This window comes from Pelodiscus sinensis, chromosome 1 (assembly GCF_052426305.1).
Source record: "Pelodiscus sinensis isolate ZL-2025 chromosome 1, ASM5242630v1, whole genome shotgun sequence".
In the NCBI taxonomy this organism is placed as follows: Eukaryota; Metazoa; Chordata; order Testudines; family Trionychidae; genus Pelodiscus; species Pelodiscus sinensis.
The window spans coordinates 222497450-222523565 of record NC_143052.1 but is presented as its reverse complement, the minus strand read 5'-3'; the positions used below and the strand labels follow the sequence as shown (position 1 = coordinate 222523565).

Genomic DNA, 26116 nt, shown 5'->3' with positions numbered 1-26116 from the left:
TTAACAGTCTTTCTGATTGAAATAGTGCAAATTTTCTTCTTATTTTGAATGTGTGTATGATAAACTTTGTTCATTATGCAGCCTGCATGCCAACACAGCATCTTTCTACTTTCTTATGTGCTCCCAGGTGGCTCTACAATTAACTTTTCCTTAAATCCTGTGAAAAATGAGCTCCATATTTGCTGAGAGCATTGCAAACAGTGTTTCATCTTCTTTTGCTGATTCAAAAATATCTGTAAAGGTTTTTGAGGAGTGACTGATAGTATTAGCAGGTGGTGGGATATCAGATATGTTTGCTATACAGTGCACAATAAAAAAATTCTAGTTTGCAAAGGTAACCATGGGCAAGTGGCTTAAACATTATCTGGCATCATTCATCTTCAAAGTTTTACAAAATTTGATATACAATACTTGCTCAGGCTGCCACAAGACTAACAGCTAAATTATAACTACCAATGAATATGTGTGACTCCTCCTTTTTTTTTTTCTTCCTGTTCCCTTAGGATCATTACTAATGATCATCTTCTAGCTGAACTCAGCTATAGTCTTGTATATATCTAAATGCAAATTATGGCCATAAACATAGCATGAATATGATTTTCTTACCGTGGTAGTGTTTTTCAGAAATTTGAGCCCAAAATGTGTATACATGTTTTGCAAATGTAACTATACCATTACATTATACATGCAATTGCTACAGTTTTACATTCATTTTGTGTATTTCCATGTGTACTTGCAATAATTGCACATAAATAATAGGCCAAAAATTACAGAGGGGTTTTGTCCCTTTTTTTCCCCTGAAATCTGATCCTTTATGTCTAAAGACCATTTTCATTTTGTATCAGTTACAAACCCCCCAAACTTACTTCTCACTGGTTCTGTTGATTGGGTCTATTTTTTCATAGAGAGCTTAATAGATTCTAAAGCCAGAAGGGACCATTACCATCTAGTCAGACCTCCTATATATCACAGGCCATTTAATTTCATCTATTGACCTTGGGTTAAACTAAAGTATTCCAGTCCTCAGGAGAGTCAATCATTGTGTGTCACAAACACACAGAAAGCAGGAGTGGCAGAGAGCAACCAGTGTCTGTGGACCTTACTATAGCAGGCAATTGATTAGGGAAAATTTGTCTTGATGATTCCAGCAAGGAATCCAAACCCTCTGACAAGAGGTGGATGAAAAACTCCCCCAAATCCCTGCCAATCTGATCTTGGAGATAATTCCTTCCTAAGCCCTCAAACAGGAATGTCAGGAGGGATTTGAATTCATGTCTCCATACAGAGACAAGAATACTCAGAAGAGGAGAAGGCAGAAACCTGATTCTAAGGCTGTAGGCTGCTTTACCTGCCAATAAGGCAAATGGCTTGATAGCCTTTTAACCCAATAATAGGTGCTCTCTTCCCTGGTACTCTTACAAATTATATCTTTTCCAAGGTCATTTTTACCCATTTATTTGGTTCACATGTACCTTTACAGGGATAAACTCATCACTGTAAGCCCTGAGCTTGGCCATTTGTCCCCTTCAAATGTCTGTGAGTTTCTTTAGAGTTACTAACAGTGTGTCTTTTGCTTGTGCTTCAATGTCAACTCCAAATTAATAAATGTCCCCAATTGCTCTCTAGTTGGCAGTTCATACTGTCGACTGTTGCACTGTCTGTTGCTCCTATCAAAAGCTCATCTTAGCTGGTGGTAATGGTATTTTCTTCTTTGTCTATAGTTGCACAGTCTGCTGGTGTGTGCACGTTTTGCAAAGTGATGTAATCCATTGCAGTTCTTGCGTCTTTTCCCATATACCAGGCACTGTCTTGGCTTGTGTTGATTGACGTAGCATCTTTGGACTGTTATTGTTGTGCAATGTCTTCAAGCTTCATTTGTCTTTCAGCCTCAAGTTTGTTGCTTTGAAGAATATCACTCCAACATTCAACAAACTTCTTTTCCCCCCCAAAGGATATGTTGACTGCTATTGTAGAATCATCCCGTAAGATCTGGAAAGTGAAACAGTCATGCTCTGACACGAGTTCTTCTGTGATTCTCTTTGCCTTGCCCCTTGTATGATCATTTCCATCTGAACAATGTGAGTATGACATGCTGCCACATCAGTATGGTGGCTTTTTGTATCCATTTTGCACGGGTTTAAGTGGCTACACAAGCTGCAAGACAACAGAAAACCCAACCCGTGATTTATTTTTCTGTTTTTCAATCTTAATTGAACCACAACTTTTTGGAGAAAGATAGGAAGCACATTAAAATATTATACAGGTATCAGAGAAAATAATTAACAGAAGATCACATGGAATTAGAATGAATCTTTCTTCATCATATTCAGTGTTTCAACATCATTTATCTCTCTACATCTCACTCTGGGAGACATATTCAACAGATGTTGATTAGCATAGCTCTGTTGTCATCAACAGAGTAATGGTGATTCACACCAGCTTAGGCTCTCACCCAAAATCTTCTTGAAATAGCTAGTCATAAAGATACTTGAGTTATGTTTTACAAACAAAGCCAAGCATACATTATATTGATTTTGTCTATATTATTCTCGTTGCTGGCCTATTAATAGATGACATATATTTGAGTTGCCAAGGACTAGCAATATAGAAGAGGGCCCCACATTTTAATAGCTACAAAATACGACTTTAGTTAAATTCTGGCCATGGTCAGAGACAGGATACCATATGGTCTGATCTAGTATGGCAATTTCTATGTTCCCAATTGCTTGTTCTTGTATATCTCATCAGCATTTCAGGGGCTGTTAGTAATTCAAAAAGCCCCACAAAATGTAACTCAGGCTAGAATTTGGACAATCTGGCTATTGCAAAACTGAATGTCAATGCCTAAACTTTGCAAAGGACAAAACACATGCACACACATACACACACACTTATATGAATAGAACTCAAGGAACACACTCTTAGTAGGAGAGATCAGACACTGAGTATATGCATGTAATAAGAGAGATACACTGTTCCACCCTCTACTGCAGAGAGATCAAGTAACGAACACCTGGCTATAACACTGAAAATAGTGTCTCTTGAGATTTCTTCTTTTACAGCAAGAAAAATTCTGAGGCCTGGCACAGGCACACGCCAACACCAGCCAATCCACCTATTAGCACAACTGTTAAAGTGGACTCATAAGTCTCTTGTGTTTGCTCTTTTTCCAGCCATAAAATGTGAGGCTTGGCTCAGGCTCATATCAAATGCTACGTTTAAACATTGTGGTTTGCCTTGCCTTCAGGGAAATCACCCTTCAGGGTCACCGGGCTAATCACTGCACACATTAAATCATTGGGAATGGTGGGGGAGGTGGAAGCAAGAGGGGAGAAACAGATTGATATATTATCAGTGACATTTCCCAGCTTTGTAACTTATTTCTCCCTGAGAGCTATCTGCGCTTCCCTGCAGCTCAGTGAAGGTAATTCCCAGTTCTCTGAACTCTCACTCCCCAATCATCTAAGTCTGTGGATTTCTGAAGCAGCTTTTTTGTCTCTTCCTCCTTTTTCTTCAGCTTTTTCCCACCAGGTGTTGCACTGTCTGACTCAAGGAGATGTCTTACATTTCAGCACATGATGCTGTTGCAGGTCTTTCATTAACCAACATGGTTAGACTGGAAAAGTCACATTTATGCATTCCCCTTTTAGCAGGAAAGCAGGAATGGGAAAGAAAAAAATCAAGCTCAACCTGCTTTTTGAATAATACAACAAAAGTGAACTGGACTAAAAGATTCAGTAAAGAGTGGGAATGTTTTTGTTTCTAGCTGCTGTCATCTGAATGGATCCCAGATTCTAAATCAGACTTTTATTTCAACTCTTCTGAACTTCCAAATGGTCTTTCTGCCAAATGATTATTTTTAAAATAATGAAAGTCCTTATTCCCATAGGAATGACATTCACAATGTTGATGCACCCTTCTCTCAAAATAAAACTAACCTACACAAAAAACCATTAATAAATATCTAAAAAACAATCACCTCCCCACATGACTTATAGCATAGTTTTTACCCTGAACAAAGAGACATGTCAGAGATCACTAAAGACTACTATTGGTATCAGTTTTACGTGGAAAGTGCTCCAGTCATCTCAGGGCAACTTGCTCCCTTCTCTCCACTGTCCTGTAAGAAATGGGTCAGCTGCTCTACTTTTCTCCCTCCTCTTGCCCCTGTTTGCAGCAGGAGAAGCAAAAGTGTTGGGGGCAGGGCAGAAGCAATGAAGGAACTGAGAGACAGTCAGATATAGATAACTGGGGGCAGAATTATTGTGAGCAATGAGAGTGCATAAACAATTGCTGTGGAGGGACATAATTAATGTAAAGTTTTGGATTTGTGAAAAAGCTGGAAACTCAGTACCAACAACCAGTGAGAGCTCCTGTGGCAGGGGCCAAAATAATTTTACTCAATATATTGAGGAGATCGGAAGCATTAATTGTCACATATAAAATCTGAGTGTGGCCAGGGAGACTTAAAAAATCAGAGACACCGAAAACACATCATCATCTTTTAAATCATTATTTTTGAGCATCTACTTCATGATTTTTGAACTTTGGGAGTTGTTAATCCATTCACAAAGCTGCTACAAAGATCATTTGTCAGGCTTGTTGCTTCAACCACATGACCATAAGAACATAAGAATGGCCATACTGGGTCAGACCAAAGGTTCATCTAGTCCAGTATCCTGTCTCTGACAGTGGCCAATACCTGATGCCCCAGAGAAAGGGATCACAACAGGTAATCCTCATGTGATCCCTCCCCTGTCACCCACCTACAGAGAAACAGAGGCTAGGGACACCATTCCTACCCATCCTGGCTAATGAGTATTGATGGAATTTATCTAGTTGTTTCTTGAACCCTGTTAAAGTCCTGGTCTTCACACCATTCTCCGGTTAGGAGCTCCACAGGTTTACAGTGCGCTACATGAAGAAATACCTCCTTTTGTTTGTTTTACCCTCCTTTTGTGTCTTTTACTTGCTGCCCTTTCTCCCCTATGTCGAAATACAAGTTCGTGTTGCCTTTTCCAGCCCAAATTTTCCCAGCAAGCACCTCCATGCTTCCTCCCATATTGCAGCTCCTGTCTCACTGAATCTGACAGTGCCATTCCTGCAACTCACTATGGACCCTGAGAACAGCTCTTACATAACAGTCATCCCAAACTGAATTTTAGTCTTCCTCCCTATCCTTCTTTCCAGATGCTTTTACAAATGTTTAGGCTATTTTGTGCAATGGGAAAAGCTAGCATCAAGTAAACTTCCAGCTATCCTTGCATCGCCAGTAAGTGCTCTGTAGTTTGTCAGTGGTGTCAGACTAATTTTAGAAGCATTGGTTAAAATCACTGTAGTTTATTCAGATGAGCATGTGAGACATAGACCTGCAGGCTAAACAAACCTATTTTTCTCCTTAATCTCGCTCCTGAGATTTCAGAAATGCTGTGTGCATAAGAACTGTCATTCTGTCTCTCTCACTGGTTACCATCAGTGAGGATCACCTAATGGTGCAGTCTTGGACTGATGACTGCCACTTTTCTTTGCAAATTGTGAACACTTTGTGCCTTGTACAGTGGCACAAGACTCCTAGAATTTGGCCATGGATTTTTAAATCAATTTTCCTTTAACTATGGTAAAACTGTGATTCTCACAGTGTTATAAAACACCTCTCATGTCTTTCCCACCTGATGCACAACACAATTTGACACTGATTCATGGAGATTAAGCCTTTTCTTTTGCAACCTGTTACATCTTCATCAGTTTCTAGTCCATTTCTGTGTCCCAGCCTGCCCGGTATTATTAAGTTCATTAACACGTTACTTCCCATATTCTGAGTAAAATGTTGAGTGCTGACACCACGGTGTGACCAGTTATGGCCTGTCTTCCCAATCCACAGCTACAGGAAGAAGAATCTCAAAGGGTGGCTCTCTTTGTCTATAGCAGAAAGTAAGAAAGAACATTTAGAACATTTCTCTGGAAAAGCCCTTACGTTGAATAAAGTTTGTGCAATACTAATGCTCTGTGATTCCCCTAATTCAGATCTACTGCTAGTATGCTGTTTGAAAATGTACCCACTGCTGAGATGATTCCTATACGTGGACGCAGAGCAGTGGTGATTAGATAGGGCAAGACATGAGCTGAGTTACTTAAATGTTTGATTAAGGAGACCTCAGTCACAAATATCTGCCTGTCAGAAATGAAGCTCTTAAGCAATTTAATCACTGTAACACCATATAGCTCAGCAGCCTGCCATCTCAGCATGTAATTGTTAACTTATAAAGAACATTCATCATTAAATCCTAAAGCACTAAAAAAAACCTTCTCTAAAATATAAAGAAGTTTATTATAACTTGTGTCGGCAGGTCTAGAACAAAGAAATGTAATGAAGATTTTTTTCCCAAAGGGGTTCTACAAAATTTGAATTTGACAATCTGGCTACACTGCATATTTTTCTGTGATGGTAAAGATTAACCGTAATTTATCTTTTTCTCTTCAAAATTTCACTAATTTTCAGGCCTCATGGAACTACTTAAACTAATTTTCATTAGTTTTCCAAAAGTGCTGAATTCATCCATTCCTAATTCCAGTGATGCACAGGCATTAGCCCTAATACACAATGGGATGCAATAAGACAAAACAAAAAGCAATAAAGAGCTTATGCCTCAAATCACAGTACTGAATTACACTAAATGGTCATAAGAAAATATTACTGTGTGTTATCAAATAAGCTGTAAGAAAGTGAAATAATCAATTTAGTCTTCTGGATTCTTTCCAATATTTCTAAAAAAACAATTCTTTTAAATAAAATTTCTTATATTTTCCGTTTTAAAATTACTCACTGGGAAAAATTGTTCACCTCAATCCCCGCCCCCCAAACAGTCATCATATACCAAAAATGGAAAGAACAAACATCTTTTGTAAATTTTTGCCCCAGAGCTGTAAAGCTAATTTCGTGCTCTTCACAGCCTGAGGATTTAAGCCATTTTATACTATCTACATTTGCATGAGGGCCAGGTTTAAAAAATGGGCAAGCAGCATGACATTATCTAAATTTCTGGATAAAAGACCACGACTGCATGTATCAGTCACAATGAAGAGCAACTCCTCCTTTATTTCCCCTTAGTGGTCCAGCCAAGAAAAAGAAACCCATGGTTAGGCTTCTATCTCCTCATCTGTTGCTTATCTTTAGTGGAAATCTGCAGCTCTCTCTCTCTCTCTCTCTCTGAGGTAATCCCAAGCTGTGTGGTTCTCTTCCTTCTTTGTGTAGTTCCCAACAATGACAGGATGCTTGTTTTCTCTTCAGAGACTGGTAACAGTGACTGTTACAGGTAAAAGTTACTACTGAGTTTTTTTTCAGTGAGCCTATTTTATTCATAAGGTCAAAAGCACTGCAGAGAAAACACTACAAAGAATGAAAGAACCTACTCTCATGGTAATAAGCTTACTAGTTCATGCTACCTCTGGCAAGAGCAACCTTTCAACACCCCATTTTAAGAGCTTCTTTCCTTCAGCTCAGAACAAGCACATAGTCTTATGAGGCCTCAGTAGGCCAATTCCTTTCAGTTGTCCCCTACAAATTGAGACTCTCTATGGATCCAGCGTCCTGTCCATTTGCTAAGTCAGAAAGAAGGCGTAAATTAGCCTAAACTTGGGCTTTTTATTCAAGTCTTTTCATTTCTTGTTTCTAGAGAATCCAGTTTGAACTAGTATATACATATGTTTACATAGGGCTTCAATGGTTTATCACAGGGGAAGTTCAATAGAATCCCCCTCCCTATTGCAAAAGGTACATACAATACCGCAATACCAAATACACAATTTTATTTTTAATACAGCATATTTCATTGGTTTAACTTACTTCAGTAAAGTTTATCTTAATTCCAGAAAAATTATTCGGGATTTTACAGGATATTGTCGGTCTTCACAGCAGATACTGAATATTGTATTGTGGTCTAGAACACCTTACCTGGGGTCAGTGTCATAGGTACAATCCTTCCTTTTCCTTTTCTATGTGCCGGGGCAAGTACAGTAAAACCTGCGCTACCTGGAACTTAAGCATCTGGAAAACTGGCAAATTTCTGACGCCAGGAAAAGCAAAACAAAAAAAACCAAACAAAAAAAGGAAACATGCCCTTTAAGTGCCAGGATGCTCCTCAGACGAGCGTGCAGCACATACCTGGGGGAGGGGCGAACGGCAGCTGGAGGCAAGCGGCAAGCATCTTGGCTCAGCCCGTGGTGCCTGGCACCCCCAGCAGGCTGCCCCCACCATCTGTGCCTCCGGCCTCCCGGCTTCCACCCCCCTCACCAGACCACATCTTCCCCCCACACACATTCGTCCCCCCCCCCCCCCCAGCAGGCCACATCCCAACCCCCACACAGCTCGCGTGCCTCCCCCCTGTACACCCTGCATGGCTCCTGCCTGCCCCCCTCAGATAACCAGAATTTTTAGGTTACCGGCATGCTCTAATCCCCAGGCATGCCGAATAACACGGGTTTTACTGTATAAGCTCCCTGCAGTGCGTCTAGCTCACTTCTGTGGGCATGTTTAAGGCTAGAAGTACCCATAACCTTGCCCCCTCACTACAAGAGGCACGGAGAGTGCAGCCACTGCTGCTATTTTGAAATATCTCCTCCACAGGGCCATTCAGAGTAAATTACTCCCCAGTGCCTTCTGGGGCTCTAAATTGAGGTAGCATGTCCACATTAGGGGAGCCTGCCTTGGACTAATTTTGAGGCTTCCCTGTTGTTTAGATGTGCCATTTTGAAATAAGCTATTTCGGAGTATTTCTTCCAGAATAGCTTATTTTGACATGTGTGCGCAGTGTAGACATACCCTGAATGAATTAATTTGTATTCTCCAGACTATCTGGAAGAGACTGTTAAAACCAACAATTTCACAGTTGGCTTTTAAAAGTGTTTCCAACTGGAAATATAGACATGATTTTGGAATAGGCTTAAGAGTACACATGGCATATGCCCTAGTATGCTCCTGTAAAAATGACATCTGGAAATGCAAGTTAACAGAGAGGACCTGGGTCTCTGCTACCTTGCACCTTGTGTCATCATTTATGACTATGCAAAGAGAGCTAGATCCACAAAGGGAACTTAGATTTAACATAAGCTATTATGCTGAGCAGGGAGCTACCTAAGCTAGCTAGTCGGAAATACCAGGGAGATAGATATGGCCTGCACCTTGCTCCTCCAAGGAAATTAGATGCCCAACACTGGGTCAGAAAATCACAACCATGAATCCTCTCCTGTAGTTTAGTGCCTAAACCAGATCAACCATTTCTTGCAAAATATGGTGGAGATAATGACCTTATATTCAATATCCTAGTAATCACAGCACACACTTGGGAGGTGGGAGATGAGTCTTCAAATCCCCAGCTAATAGATTCAGAGGAGAAACTCAAACTCAGGTGTCCTACCACTCAAGTGAGTGCCTTAACCGCCAACCTGAGGTGTCATTCTCATAGGGTATGTCTACACTACCCCGCTAGTTTGAACTAGCGGGGTAGTGTAGACATACCCATAGTTTCTTTGACCCAAATGAATATTTAAGTATTTTTAATATAGTGGAACAGTTCCAACAGGAGAGAGTCTCACCCCAGCATACCTAGTGGTTATGGGTAGGGTGCAGGAGAGTGGGATTCAACCATAGATGTTGGAATGAGGGGTGATGCCATACACCTTGGCTTGAGTGGTTTCCATAGTATACAAGGTTTATAGTTTGGTTCCATGGTCTCAGCACCTCCTACTGGGCTACTCGTTATGTTTTGTGCAGATGAGGTGTGTTCTGAAAAAACCCACTAATGAGTAAATACCCTCAGGCAGGACAAGTGGGGGAAGCCCCCAATTTGAAGGAGTCTGCTAGGGCTCAGGCATGAATTAGGTACCAAGCAGCTCAGAAGTATTAAGACTAAGTCTGCTTTTCACAGCCTAGGGTATTGGGACTTTACTGGTGGAAATTTAGGTGCCTTAGGTCAGACTCTGGGCACCTACAGGGTTACATAGCAGCTGAATGGGGGGGAGGCAGGGGATGAGAATTTAAAGTTTTCATTTAGGCAGCTAAAGTAGCAGTTAAGCATCGAACACCCTTTGTGGAGCTAATGTATAGAGTATGAAGTATTACCAACTGAGTGGTGCGGTATTTTATTCCCACTTTGGAATAAATGATGAGACAAGGTACAAGGCAGTGGAGAGTTATGCCTGGAAAATGGAATTTTGACCCACAGTAAATACACTCAATAAACCAAATCAAGTGTATAAAGACAAGGCAACCACACTGTATGTTAAGTAAAATGAATGTTTCCAAAGGCTGGTCATCTCTCTATATAGTAAAGAAAACTTTTCTTGCGGGACAACAAAGTGATGTCATCATGTCACTCTGGGTCCTGCAGCTCCTCCCCCCTCAACCATCTGGCCTCCTCCCTAACCCATTAACTCAGAATGTGGCCTATACCACCCTCAGCCCTTCTCCACTGGCTGGAGGGGGCCAAGCAGCCCTGGCTGGCTGTGGAGGGAGGGATGCAGAGGCGGGGGGCAGAGGCCCAGGCTGGCTGCAGGAGAGCCCAGAAGCCCAGGCTCACCTCCCCGACATTGCAGAGTTGAAGTAACCCTGGTGGACTCCCCTCCCTGGTGGCTGGGGGGAGAGCTGGGGCTGCCTAACCGCAGAAATGAGAGGCTGGAGAGCACAACGAGCCCACTAGTCTTTTATAAAGATTGTTCCATTTTCCAAGCTCATTGAAATTTTGCCTTATTAGCTATTTAATATCATTTTTGCAAATTGATAACATGCTAGGAACTAATATAACTCATCCATCCAGGTTTACAAAATATGCTATGTTGGTACTCACTGAATTGATGCAGCTGGCTCATTTGTAATAGATCCTTGTCCTTTGATCTTTGAAAGTTCAAGATTTTCACACATAGCCATCCTTAGACTTGGGTGAGAGCTTGCATAAAGCATTCACAAGCACTGTTGAAATAAAAACATGAATTTCCTTTATCTGCATCCATGATACTTTTTGTTCATTTTCTATGATGATTGATGTGAATTAAATTTTTTGCTTTTTTTGTTTAGAAGATTATTAGAGGAATGCAAAATTCTCATGAATACAGATGAAAATATGAGTTTGCATGAAGGCTCATACTGAAACTGTTTTTGTGGACACCTTAGGGTGTGCTTGATTTTCCTCTTCCTTAGAAAAATTTCAGTCACCCAATGAGGGAATAGAACTTATATACACACTATTGTATTCGAATCACAAAGCTGGTATCACAGAGGAAGTAGATCATGTATAGCATGAACTATTGTCATATAAAATGCTTGTTAAAACCATTTTGAACAAATACTTAGAAATCTGTCTGCTTGTGAATAATCCCCCAATTTAAACAAGAGTAAAAATACATTTAATAAATTATGCATCTAAATGATTTGAATAACTCTACTTATTGTGATTTATAGCTTTGCAATATGAAGTGCTAATAGTGATTTTTATTTAACTTGTAGGGGAAAACATCAGAATTACAACATTTTTTCCATTTAAATGATATATTAACTAGATTTACATATATGAGGTATTAGTCAAAATAGATCTTGTAGTGTTGAAAATAATTCAACTAGGGAATTCTGAAGTTTTAGAGACTGTATCTGTTATAACATAATCCTACTATATCTATAAATAGAATATTTTTGGACAGTAAATCAATTCAATTCCTATCTACATTTTTCAGGTTTCTTGGATTACAAAGTACTTATCTACGAACACCAATATTCCACATCTATTCAGGTCACAAAACTGCAATTGTACATCCCAAGGTACTGAATTTAAATACAATTATGCATTTAAAGTTATTACAAATTAGGAAATTCAGTAGTAAGCCACCATTAACATAAATAAATAATTAAAACCCCCAAAATCTTTGACCAAAACTCATAAGGAACATTTAATTTGTTCTATATGTAATTGCAATTCAAATGAAATCTACATTGTTTAATATATATATATATATATATATATATATATATATATATATATATATATATGTGTGTGTGTAAGGGGACTGTTAGCCCCTTACTAAAACTCAGTAACTCAGTGGGAGTTTTTGGTTGGCCATCTCTCAGTACCAAAAGGGAAGGGTCCATGATAAATCAGGGCACTGAGACTGAGGGTACGTCTACACTACAGCGCTAGTTCGAACTAACTTAGTTCGAATTAGTTAATTCAAACTAAGCTAGTTCGAACTAACGCATCTAGAACTAAAAACTAGTTCGAACTAGCGTTTTGCTAGTTCGAACTAGTAAGTCCACATTGAGTGGACTCTGAACAGGGCTTAAGGATGGCCGGAAGCAGTGCCAGCAGGGCATAAAAGGAGGACTTAGAGCATGGAGATGCTGTCTCAGGCTAGCCGAGGGCTGCGCTTAAAGGGTCCCGACCCCCACCCCGGACACACAGTTCTAAGGGGTGCCCCGCTTGCAAAGAAGTTCTGGCTTGGAGTGCCCTGAGTGCCCACACTGGGCACATCACACCACTCGGCCATCAGCCCGGCTGCACTTGCCGCAGGCTGCCATCTGGGGAGAGGGAGTAATTGGGGGGCTGCAGGAGAGCTTCCACCCCCAGAAGCCCGCAGAGCCAGCCCAGTCCTCCCCATCGGGGGCTCGTACCCCATTCCTCCCTCACCTCCTTCCACTTACCCTTCCTTAGCCCCCCTTCTTACTGATGTACAAAATAAAGATAACGTTTCTTCCAACATTGACTCTGTCTTTATTGAACAAAACTGGGGGAGACTGGGAAAAGGAGGTGGGAGAGGGGAAGAGAAAGGCTGGGAGAGGGGAGGGCAACTAACATGATCAGGGGTTGGGAACAGGTCCCAGATGAAGAAAGGCTACAGAGACTGGGACTGTTCAGCTTAGAAAAGAGGAGACGGAGAGGGGACAGGATAGAGGTCTCTAAAAGCAGGGGTTGGGTGGAGAGGGTGCATTCAGAAAAGTTCTTCCTGAGTTCCCATAAAGAAGGACTAGAGGACACCAAAGGAAAGGAATGGGTAGCAGGCTTGAAACTAGTAAGAGAAAGTTGTTGTTCTTGACAAAGCAAATAGTTAACCTGTGGAACTCCTTGCTGCAGGAGGCTGTGAAGGCTACAACTAGAACAGAGTTTAAAGGGAAGTGAGATAAAGTGATGGAGGTTGGGTCCATGGAGTCCTATTAGCCAGAGGGTAGGAGTGGTGTCCCTGCCCAAAGTTTGTGGAAGGCTGGAGAGGGATGGCACGAGACAAATGGCTTGGTCACTGTCTTCGGTCCATCCCCTCCAGGGTCCCTAGGGTTGGCCGCTGTCGGCAGACAGGCTACTGGGCTAGATGGACCTTTGGTCTGACCCAGGATGGCCATTGTAAGCTCAGGGCTCAGGGTCGGGGGTCTCAGTGGACCCCCTTGATTTTCATGCACACCTGGTCCTGGGTGGCCAGGCTGGCAGCTCTCCTGCCCTAGACGGCCACTTTCCTGTGCCTAGTGCGGAGGTCGTGGACGAGGTCCACGATGTCCGCACTAGCCCAGGAAGGTGCCCGCCTCTTGCGGTCCAGGGCAAGCTCCCGGGAGCCGCCAGCCTGGTCCCGGCAAGAGGGGGTGGGCTGGGGGGCATCGGGTGGGTGGCTCTGTGCCGTGCCAGGTGCAGGGTCTGCTAGCTGGGTGCTGGCAGGCTTGCACCTGGCACGGGCACCGTAGCCAGCCCGTGCCCCTTTAAGGGGTCCGGGGCCGGGAGGGGGGCATAGAGTTTCCCTGGTGTTGGCCAGAGTGGCCACCAGGGAAACCTGGGGAGGGCTAGCCTCCCACTAGTTCGAACTAAAGGGCTACACAGCCCTTAGTTCGAACTAGCTAGTTCGAACTAGGCGTTAGTCCTCGTAAAATGAGGTTTACCTAGTTCGAACTAAGCGCTCCGCTAGTTCGATTCAAATTCGAACTAGCGGAGCGCTAGTGTAGCACCTATTAAAGTTAGTTCGAACTAACGTCCGTTAGTTCGAACTAACTTTGTAGTGTAGACATACCCTGATAGTCCCCAGGGACAGTGGGAAGAAGTCAACACTCCAGGTTAGCCCAATTGACAGGTCAGACAGGCCAATGAGGAAATTAGGAGGCCTCCAAGTGAGCTGGGATTTTCTGGGTCTCTGGGGCTGTGTCTAGACTGCAGGGTTTTTTCGAAAAAGTAGCCTTTTTTCGAAAAAAAAACTTCACCTGCGTCTAGACTAAAGCCACATTCTTTCGAAATTAAATCAAAAGAATGTGGCTTTTCTTTCGACGGCAGTACTCCTCATTTCACGAGGAATAACTCCTTTTTTCGAAAGTGCTCTTTCCAAAAAAGGCGCTATGTAATGCAAACTGTGCTTTTTCAAAAGAGAGCATCCAGATTGCTTTTTCGAAAGTACTGTTTGCAGTCTAGACGCTCTCTTTTGAAAGAGGCTTGCAGTCTAGACGTAGCCTGGGAGAAAAGGAGAGGGAGCTAAGAAGAGCAGCAAGAAGAGCAAGCTGTGCTGAGAGACGACCTGCAGTGACAGAGCCAGACACACACAGCCCAAGGAGTGCAAGCTGTGCTGAGATGCAGACCTGCATGACCAGAGAGCCAAAGGGGTAAGAGAAGCAATGCAAGGAGCTGGAGGCTGGCAAAGCAGCACAGTCTGCAGCTGGGTGTGGTGAGAGGCTCTGGGCGTGGGAGACACCACCAGCCAAGAAGCCCTGCAGGCCAGACTTGGAGAGGGATTATAACTCCAACTGGGAGAAGGGCCCTGCCACCTAGACCCTGAAGTCATGTGGTCACTGCCAGAGCAAACATGTCCAACCTGCATCCCCTCCCCATCCCCTGCAGCACAGCCAGGGCCTGAGAGAGAGCCCTGGAACCTATAAGGAACTGTCCTTACACTCTGCAAACTGCTGTTTGTGATGTCCCCGTTCTACAGAGCGGGACTATGTGTTCTCATTTAACATTTCTTATTTCTTCCTTATTCTTTTCTTTTTAATCAGTTGCTGTTTAATACATTTTATTCACTTTGAGCTGTATGTAATGATCCGTGGGTCAAGAAAGCATCCAGTGTGAAGAGAGCACCCTGGAGTGGGGACACCCTAGCCCCTGCCCCTAGTGACTACAGGGTCGGGGATTAAGCCCCAGAAAACCTGGGCCCAGCCTTGTTGGGATTTCGAGGACTCTGCTGCTCAGGAGAGTGGAAGGGGAGCCCTCAGGGTCAGGGAGGCCTTTGGGTAAAAGAAGTGGGAGCGGGGACTCAGATTCTTTTGCTGGTTCATTTCACCGGGGTTGTATAGAAGCCAGGAAAGTTCCCCACAATAGCGGAACCATTCCTCCACTTATATATGCAAGTTTATTACACACAAAAAGACTATATTAAAAGCACAGGAAGTTTGCAAAATAGACCATCTGAAATATAGAAAATGCTATAATTAACATTACCTGTGGAATCTTAATTCAACACCCTTCTGAATATATGTAATCCACACACCTACTAGATGTGGTCCGCTGATCCATAAGGTGGCACTTAGAACACTTACAAAGAGAAATAATGTGTTTGGCCTACAGCCATATGTGAGAACCAGCTGGGTTTTAGCTCAAGCAGGAGAGACTCGTGCTAAGATCCAGAGGTCCCAAGTTTGATTCCATCTCTCAACATTACATATGCATTACACTTAATTATGTGACCACTTGCTATTTTTTCCCTGTGACCCTTGTCTCACTCAGGACATGTTTACACAGCAAGACAAAAGTCGAATTAAGCTATGCAAATTCAGCTGTGTCAACTGAGTAGCTGAAGTTGAAATAGCTTAATTCATCTTTTGGTGCTGTCTACACAGCGGGAAGTTGAAGGAAGAAAAATCTTCCTTTGACTTCCCTTGATCCTTGTGAAATGAGGATTATAGGAGTTGGAGTAAGAAGTCCTCCAGCTCGCCATTATTTCAAAATAAAGGATTGTAGTTTAGACGCACACTATGTTATTTCAGAAGGCTGCTGTATAGACATATCCTCATGGCTCAGGGTGGAAGGGGCAGCCATTCAATATTTTGTTTTCATTTCACTGTTCTATGTGTGGCCCCAATCTTATTCACTTCACATTATTCAAACCCTGCTCTGAAGACAGAATTAATGAAAGCTTTTCTAAGGTGTTCATCACTATGGCATGTGAGGGCTTCACCCACAGGGTTACTACAGCATTGAGGTGCATCCTCAGGTTGGCAGATTGAGGAAATCCCTCCGCTGAGTGATCCTAAGAGATTGTGCCAAATAATGCAGAATAATGCACTGTGGATCGACAATACCTAGGAAAAGGAAAACTGATTTCAAAAGCCTTTTTCAGTAGGTCCAGAAGATAAACTCTGATCTCAAACCTCGAGTGTGCATGTCACCATTCCTGTGCCTGTGTACAATGCTTGGTATGAGAAGAGAGAGTGGGGTTGGAACTCATAAGCCAGTCTCACTTAAATCCATTCATATGTGGCGATATGAAGTGACACTAACAATTTACCTCCTGTTGATATACAAGGGTGTTTACCATCACATGATACTAAAAATTTACCTCCTATTGATATGCAATGGTGATGGACAAGTGACAACAGATTCAGGTGGAAAATACTACTGAAAGCATCTAGCCACAAACCTGCACATAGGTGGCTGGGGTGTGATTGTTGTCTGTCTGCTGAACTGGAACAACAGCAGCTCTCATATCCTGCGTTGGTGACAAAACTGCCCTATTTAATGGCAATGCTACTTTGTTCAAAAGAAGAGGGGGGAGAGAAAACAATCCCTAAACACAGCTGACTCCTGTGGATTAACCACAACTGATAGGATAACCAATTTTGCGGTCAAAAGAGAAAATGAACGACTAAACAAAAACTGCACTTTTCATCCTGGAATGTACGAACATGTCTTGACAGCAAGGATCATCATGAATGGAAGGTCAGCAGTCATTGGTAGAAAACTTGCACATTACATCAATGTCAAAGCCTTAAGCAAAACATATATCTCTGGTACCAGACAGCTCACAAAGGTTGGAACAAGCTATTCACATTTGTTGTGTGGACCACTCTGAGGGGCATCCAAGACAGGTGAGATCAGGATGTCACTAGCTCCCCATTTTGAATTCCAGTCACATCCATCAGTCCTTAGCTGATGACTGCAAAGCTTAGACTGTGGCCGGGACAGTTCCTTGTATTGGTCAGTGCACATGCATTCACAGTGCCTTCTGCAAATGGTGAAAAGGAGGGTTTCTACAGGAGTCTGAATTCATTGATCTCTTCAGTACCTTTTTATATCAAGCTATATTTACTTGGTGATTTTAATGCTAGAATTGATCAGGGCTGCACCACATAGCCGGAGGTGCTTGCACATCATAGTATTTGTAAGTGACAACTCAAATGGCACTCTCCTTCTTTAACCTTGTGTGTAGCATGAGCTTGCTATTGAAAGCATGTTCTTCCAACAGGCAAACAAATACAAAGTAACTTGGATGCACCCTTTATCTAAGAACTGGCATATGGTTGTCCAAATCAGATATTCAAAATGGTAACACAGAGAAACTGGTGGGGCATCATTTTAACCTGCCTGGACACTCATTAGTGGATTAAAAAGTAGCCATTCTTTAACAAAGTAATTTCAGGAACCAACTACAAAGAGAGACTGTGGAATTGGCCTTCATATACAAATCTGACACTCTCTCTCAGGGACTGAATAAAGACATGAGCTGAATGGGCTGTTATATTCAACACCCAAATGACATAAAAAACTAAGTAACAGGCACTTACAGCCCACTCTATTAGCCTAATTTAGCAAGGGCATTATAATTGACAAAGTTTTTTTTATTCTCCCTCTTTCCCTTCTTTTTCTGCTTTAAATTTGTTTTTTTCTCCCTTTTTGCTTCACTCCTCTGAAGAAGTGGGTTGTGCACATGAAAGCTCATTTCTTTCTATATTTAAAAAAAAATTCTTGCACAATAACAGAATTACATCATCATGTCATCTGTGTCCTCATGCCACTGCTGTCCACCTCCATGTCCGTCCTCAGCCACTTGCTGTGTCCCACTTTGGTGCCATCCCCTGTGGACATGGGCTGCTACAGCTCCAGTTCCCACTTCATGCCATGGGGGACTGCGCCACTGGGGATGAGCTGCTGGGGCTGAGTCCCCTCCACCATCTGAGCCTGACACCCTCCCTCAGTCCATGCTGGGTCCCCTCCAGCATACAAGCCCAATTCCCCCTGCCCCCTGGCTGCGCCAGGTCCCCTCCATCATCCAAGTCCCATCCCTGACCTGCCAAAGACTGCCCTGAGTCCCCTCCACCATCTGAACCCAACTCTCCACCCTGGCCGCCCCGTGTCCCCATCACCATCCCCTATGCCATCCAAGCCTGACCCCCCCACAGCCTCCTGACCCTTTCTACCGAGACCCCACAAACCCAGCCCACTCCAGACCCTCCCACCTGGCCAGATACCTACCCCCCCCCCAGGAGGGGAGTTGGTAAGCATAGCGATCAGGGGGCACAGCCCCCTAGTGATAGTATATATTTTTTTGTTAATCTCAGAGAGTATGTCTACACTAGCCCCCTAGTTCGAACTAGGGAGGCTAATGTAGACATTCGAAGTTGCAAATCAAACCCGTGATTTAAATATCACACGCTTGATTTGCATCGTCCCAGCCGGTCGCCATTTTTGAAATTTACAAGTCCGGACTAACTGCCCACGTCTATATGCAGCAGGGACCCGCTATTTTGAATTAAAGCCCTAAATCGAACTACCTGCTATTCCTCCTGGTTCGAACTAGGGGGCTAGTGTAGACATACCCTAAGGTTCTACAGGACCACTCATTGGTTTATTAACATTTACATTGTGAAAAATTAAGCTTATAAAGCTCTTTCATATCTTCAGAGAGAAGGAATTCTACAAGTAAAAACTACTAATACTGAAAATTAAAACTAATACATGTTGAAAAATGCTGATACAATTGTTTTGATGAGAACAAAAGAGCAATATGATAAAACTATAAATATTTTCATTTGTTACTTCAACCAGAGCCTGAATTCAGATGTCCAGAGATTGGCTTAGAGTCTCTCGTAATTGGCATTTAACTCACGGTGACTGTTAAAAGCAAGCCTGGATATTTTTTAAGAGGATATTTTAAGAAAATGACATTTTCATGTTGAGGAAACAAAATCTTCCAGAATAGCTTCATCAGCCTGGCAACCCCTATAGAATTATACGATCGGAAGGAAGCTCAGCTAGTTCAATTCCAGCACTCATGACAGGACTAAGTATTACTGAGACTAGGGGTCTCAAACTCAAGATCTAGGGGCCAGCAACAGCCTGAGGATTTTTGCAATCTGGCACAGAAGTCCCTGCTGCCCAGTAGAGGGAGTTTAGGCATCCGAACCTCAATCCCTGTTCCTTTCCACCTTTGCCACACCTGCTTCCCCCAGTCCACCCCTTCTTCCAAGCTCCCTCATCCAATGGATGTGGCTTCAGGGATTACTAGGGCATGACACAGGGTGGCAGCCAGGCCACCCATGTTTACTGTGGCCTAATCAGTGCAGTGTAGAGCAAAAGAATTATTTCTCATTTCTTGCTTAAAACACTCCTGATATTTCATCCCAGAATGATGTTTTCTTTTTTTGCTATAATGCTACACTGTTGGTCCATATTTAGCTTGTGGGCCGCTATGACCCCCAGACCTCTTTCTGCAATGCTCCTTCCTAGACAGCCATTTTCAATTCTTTATGTATACCACTAAAGGTTCCTCTGAGTGATTTGCATTTGACCTTATTGAATTTCATCCTATTTACTTCAGACCATTTCTTCACTTTGTTCAGATCATTTATACACATTTATTAAATTAAGATACAATTTATTAATTAAGATATTGTTCAATATCTTCATCAATGATGTAGATATTGGGATAGAGAGTACGCTTATTAAGTTTGCAGATGATACCAAACTGGGTGGGGTTGCAACTTCTTTGGAGGATAGGGACATAATTCAAAATGACCTTAGCAAGTTAGATAAATGGTCAGAGGTAAACAGGATGAAGTTTAATAAAGAGAAATGGAAAGTGCTCCACTTAGGAAGGAACAATCAGTTCCATACATACAAGATGGGAAGCGACTGTCTAGGAAGGAGCATGGCGGAAAGGGATCTAGGGGTCATAGTGGACCACAAGTTGAATATGAGTCAACAGTGTGATGCTGTTGCAAAAAAAGCAAATATGATTCTAGGTTGTATCAACAGGTGTGTTGTAAGCAAAACTCGTGAAGTCATTCTGCCGCTCTACTCTGCACTAGTTAGGCCTCAGCTGGAGTACTGTGTCCAGTTGTGGGTGCCACATTTCAAGAAAGATGTGGAGAAATGGGAAAGGGTACAGAGAAGAGCGACAAGAATGATTAAAGGTCTAGAGTCCAGGCTTCATGAACTGGACTTGTTTAGTTTGGAAAAAAGAAGATTAAGGGGGGATAGCGGTTTTCAAATATCTAAAAGGGTGTCACAAGGAGGAAGGAGAAAATTTGTTCCTCTTGGTTGCTGAGGAGTAATGGGCTTAAAGGAGTAATGGGCTTAAAGTGCAGCAAGGGAGGTTTAGATTGGACATTAGGAAAAAATTCCTAACTGTCAGGGTGGTCAAATATTGGAATAAATTGCCAAGGGAGGTGGTGGAATCTCCCTCTCTGGAGATATTTAAGAACAGGTTAGATAGACATCTGTCAGGGATGGTGTAGACGGAGCTTGGTCCTGCCTTGAGGGCGGGGGCTGGACTCGATGACCTCTTGAGGTCCCTTCCAGTCCTATGATTCTATGATTCTATGATTATTACCCTGAATGTTAATTGCTGCTTGTGAAAGATGCAAGATTGGCAGCCTATGGAAGATTGGAAGTCTAATGATTCAACAGGTAAAACAATAAGTAATAACTGAAGCAGAATGCTCCAAACTACCCTATTAATATTGTTCACCCCATAATATAGAGAGACAGCTACCAAGAACTGGACTACGATCACCAACTCATACATTGTTCCCAACAGATGGCAAGTATTTTCAGTCATTCCCACATTGGTGACTTTGGTTTTCCAATGACTTGAATGGCTTTGGGTCATTCCCTTTCGTGATTCTCACATTTCTATTCTCCTGAGTCCCCCAACAGCACCATGAATTAATTCACTCTGTAAGGAGAATGTCTGGCAAAAATGTGAAAATTCTAATGGTACTGGGCATTAATTGCCCATAAATGCACAATACAGCCTAATATGGTATGACCTGCATGTCAGGAACTTCATTAGACACACAAATCGGAAAGATAAATATTGAAGTAAAACAACTAAATAGTATTACTTTAAAAATCTCAGGCCATCAGGTGTTCCCATACATTCATTAATCCACTTAAAATGAACCTGATCCCTATCTTTTCACTCTCCCATGTGTACAGTAAGGAGTGAGATCATTAATTATTATACAATGGAAGGCAAACAGAGCTCTTTTTGTTTCAAAGCAAGTTTATTGGCACATCTTTTTATTGTCCTGCAGGGAACTGGTGTTCCTCCAAGTCCTTAATATTTTGTAACAGGACCCCTATGAACCTAAATTTTTCCTGATACTTTGTTCAGACTTGGGATTTGTTCATTGCCAGTGAAATTCTGAATCATCCCACTCCTGAGGTGTTGAAATAAATTCGACAAAGCTGTATGCTGCTTTCTGATTTGAATGGAATAGCCTCATAGCCACAGTAAAACTACATACTTTCAGCACATTTACTTTATATCAGTACCAAGACTTCGTTTTCACAAGTCAATCTTTTCCCATATGATCTGTCAAAGTGGTTCCTTGGTAAATAGCTTTGATGTGCATGCCAACTCTGTATTCTCAATGTAATGTGCGGCAGAAAAAAAAAGAACAGGTCTAGACTTTACTGCATATTTTTACTGCCAAAATTGAAAATTATTTGACTGATTCATGTCACGAGCCAGAAATCTGCCTCATCTTACACAGTGTAAAGAAAACCACAGTTCTTATATTATAACAGATATATGCTAATTTCATCTTCACACACATTCATTTAGTAAAAGTTTCACAGCATGTGTATACTTGATACACATTTTAAAAGGATTCTGTGCCTATTGAAGTCAAGAGGGATTTTGGCACTGATTGCAATAGGAGGAGGGTGAGGCTGAAACTCTGCTGAAGATGGGATGAACTGGCCTGGTGAATTTGGTGTAGTCCAAAGCTTTTATAAACATACACAAATCCCTGGGTCCGGACTGAATGCATCCGAGGGTACTGAGGGAGTTGGCAAATGTCATTGAGGAGCCTTTGGCCATTATCTTTGAAAAGTCGTGGAGATTGGGAGAAATCCTGGATGATTGGAAAAAGGCAAATGTAGTGCCCATCTTCAAAAAAGGGAAGAAGGACGATCCAGGGAACTATAGACCGGTCCGTCTTACCTCGGTTCCTGGAAAAATCATGGAAGGGATCCTTAAGGAATCCATTTTGAGGCACTTGGAAGAGAGGAAAGTGATTAGGAATAGCCAGCATGGATTCACAAAGGGCAAGTCATGCCTGACCAATCTGATTAGCTTCTATGATGAGGTAACTGGCTCTGTGGATGTGGGAAAGTCAGTGGATGTGATATACCTTGACATTAGCAAGGCTTTTGATATGGTCTCCCACAATATTCTTGCCAGCAAGTTAAGGGAATGTGGATTGGATAAATGGATGGTAAGATGGATAGAAAAATGGCTAGAAGGCCGGGCCCAGCGGGTAGTGATCAATGGCTCGATGTCAGGATGGCGGTCGGTTTCTAGTGGAGTGCCCCAAGGTTCGGTTCTAGGACCGGTTTTGTTCAATATCTTTATTAATGACCTGGACGGGGGGATGGATTGCATCCTCAGCAAGTTTGCGGATGACACTAAGCTAGGGGGAGAGGTAGATATGCTTGAGGGCAGAGGTAGGGTCCAGAGTGACTTAGACAAATTGGAGGATTGGGCCACAAGAAATCTGATGAGGTTCAACAAGGACAAGTGCAAAGTCCTGCACTTGGGACAGAAGAATGCCAAGCATAGTTACAAGCTGGGGACCAACCAGTTAAGTAGTAGTTCTGCAGAAATGGACCTCGGGATTATAGTGGATGAGAAGCTGGATAGGAGTCAACAGTGTGCCCTTGTAGCCAAGAAGGCTAATGGCATATTAGGTTGCATTAAGAGGAGCTTTGCCAGCAGATCCAGAGATGTCATTATTCCCCTTTATTCGGCTTTGGTGAGGCCACATCTGGAGTATTGTGTCCAGTTCTGGGCCCCTCCACTACAAAAGGGATGTGGATACATTGGAGAGGGTCCAGCGGAGGGCAACCAAAATGATTAGGGGGCTGGAGCATATGACTTATGAGGAGAGGTTGAGGGAGTTGGGTCTGTTTAGTCTGCAGAAGCGAAGAGTGAGGGGGGATTTGATAGCAGCCTTCAACTTCCTGAAGGGAGGTTCCAAAGAGGATGGAGAGAGGCTGTTCTCAGTAGTGACAGATGGCAGAACAAGGACCAATGGTCTCAAGTTGTGGTGGGAGAGGTCCAGGTTGGATATTAGGAAAAACTATTTCACTAGGAGGGTAGTAAAGCACTGGAATGGGTTGCCTAGGGAAGTAATGGAGTCTCCATCCCTAGAGGTGTTTAAGTCTCGGCTTGATAAAGCCCTGGCTGGGTTGATTTAGTTGGGGTTGGTCCTGCCTAGAGCAGGGGGCTGGACTAGATCACCTTCTGAGGTCTCTTCCAGCTCTATGGTTCTATGATTCTATAAAAAAATACCATATTCACCAGACCTAGGCTCAGTGGGACCCACAGACACTATGGGCCCCAGGGCAAGGTGTATGGGGGGCACTCCAAGCCCCCTGAAAGGAGATGGGCTGTGGACAGAAGGGGCGTGACCAGGTCAGCCAGCCCTCAGCACTACCTGGATCACGGCACAAACCCCTACCCCCCCAGCCCTCAGAGCTGCATGGAGTGGCAGAGTAGCGTGATATTCTGATGGTGATTCAAAGGGAGAATGGGGCTTTGGCCACTGCTGATGCCAATATAGTAGCAGCGGCAGCTGGGGGTCCCAGGCTTCTTTAAATTCCACGCCTTGGGGCAACTGACCCCTTTGTCCACCCCTCTATACATGGGCCTGCTTATGCCAACATAAACCAGTATGAACCCAAGTGATTTTACACTTCTGAATAATTTCCACAGATAAGCTATGGAAGACAAGTAAGATAAGATAAGTATGATATCCTCTCAAGCACCCAGGAAAATGATGAATAAATATTAAAATTATCTCTTTGTTAAAAGCAACAAGGAGTCCTGAGGCACCCTAGAGACTAAAAAAAAAGTGGATATAGTATCAGGAACTTTTTGATATAGTATCGGGGGGCGGGGGAAGGAGGGAATCCCAAATTTATAGCAGACACTTGGATAGGAAGATGATGTCTGTTTGGATTGGTGTGAGATTCCTTATACAGTTGGTGGATTGGTGCAGGTGCAGCAGATGGTGCAGGTCTCAGGTCAGATGATGTTGATCTGCTTCGATCAAAGCCATATGTTGCTTAGACAGCAGGAACTTTCCTGCAGGAGCATAGACATCCCAGAGGAGCATTGTTACACCCACAGTCCGGGAACAAGCTGGCATGGGAAGGTTCCGGCCAGGCCAGGAGTCTGCAGATGGGAGGGGGGAAGAAGTGCTTCAGCGTCCTTCTGTATCCTGCACACGTCAGGTTCAGTACTGGTGATGCCCTGCAGAAAGATGCCCTGCCTACTGGAGGAGGTGGAGGGGTGTGTTGAGGGAGATGTCTGTGAGCAGCAGACACTGCTTGCCAGAGAGGGTGTTAATGGGTTTCCCTCCTCTTTCTCTACCCTCCTCCCCCAGCAGGTTCCCATGCACTGAATCAGTCTCCTCCTCATCACTGTGCTTGACCGGGAGCAGATGCTGACTGAGTATGGGCATGACCCTGGGCTGTGGCTTGTCGTGGGAAAGTGTCACACCATGGAAGATGGAATAAGGCAGGCCTCTCCAGGAGCTTTGTGAGAAGGACTGAGGGGTTCCTCTCTAAGAGCGTCATGGGGCTAAGTGCTCTGGACTGGTGCTCCATGTGCACCCACGTGCACAGGTTGTTGTGTTGTCCCCAGGCTCAGTTGGCCATGAGAAGAGCACGCAGTTCCTTGTCTTTATTTGTTTTCTTTATATCTGAGCATAAAGCAACAGCTTCTTAGAATAATTTGAAACAATACATTTTAAAGCAGCTTGATTTGGATCAAGAGCAATTAGCTTACATTAGCTAAAACAAATTGTGTATGTTCCTTTAAAGTCAAGTGAAATTCTCCACATATTAAAAAATACAAACAAAGCCTGCTTTTATCTGCAGTCTAGAAATCTCACACCTAAATTAAGCCTTCCAAAGCTCAAAGCACAGATTAGTGAGATAATTTAACATATGGCAGAATTTTAAAGGCTCTTTCTCAGCCTTCACATCTATCATTATGTGTTCTCCTTTTTTAGTGTCTATTACCTCAGCCTGAGCAATGGATTTGGGATGCTAATCCATATATTCTATGTTGATTGAAGGGATTTTGTTGCAGAGCAAGGATCCAGTTAGGAAGAATGAGTACATAAAAGTCAAATGAGCACATTTTGAGAATAAAAAATATTATGGGAAAGGAGAGGAATTGATTTGTATTAGTGACCTTCTTCATATACAATAAGAACATAGGAGTGGCCATACTGGGTCAGACCAAAGATCTATCTAGCTCAGTATCCTGTTGTCTAACAGTGTCCAATCAGGTGCCCCAGAGGAAATTAACAGACCATGTAATCATCAAGGGCATGTCTACACTACAAAACTATTTTGAAATGACTTATTTTGAAATAATAACTCCCAAAATAACAATTTTGACATAAGCATTATTCCTCATGATGAGCAGGCATTATTTCGAAATAACCAGCTCCTTATTTTGAAATAGCGGGCCTGATAGTGTGGACCCTCTACTTGTTTTTTCGAAATAAAGGGAGTTATTTCAAAATAGCTCCCTAGTGTAGATCAGGGCCAAAAGATCTATATCCTGTTGCCTATTTCCTAGTGAGGGGCATAGT

At 42.8% G+C, this 26116-nt stretch overlaps 1 long non-coding RNA gene across 1 annotated transcript in view; it reads right to left on the bottom strand.

Annotated features, from left to right (window-relative positions):
• Positions 1–621: 621 nt before the first annotated feature.
• Positions 622–26116, bottom strand: part of LOC142827022 (uncharacterized) — a 54066-nt gene continuing 28571 nt past the window's right edge. Inside the window, exons 2-3 of the long non-coding RNA XR_012901364.2 lie at positions 10842–10963; positions 622–5919 (exon numbers count right to left, since the gene is read on the bottom strand). This is a non-coding gene — a long non-coding RNA (uncharacterized LOC142827022). The remainder of the gene's footprint in view (positions 5920–10841; positions 10964–26116) is intronic.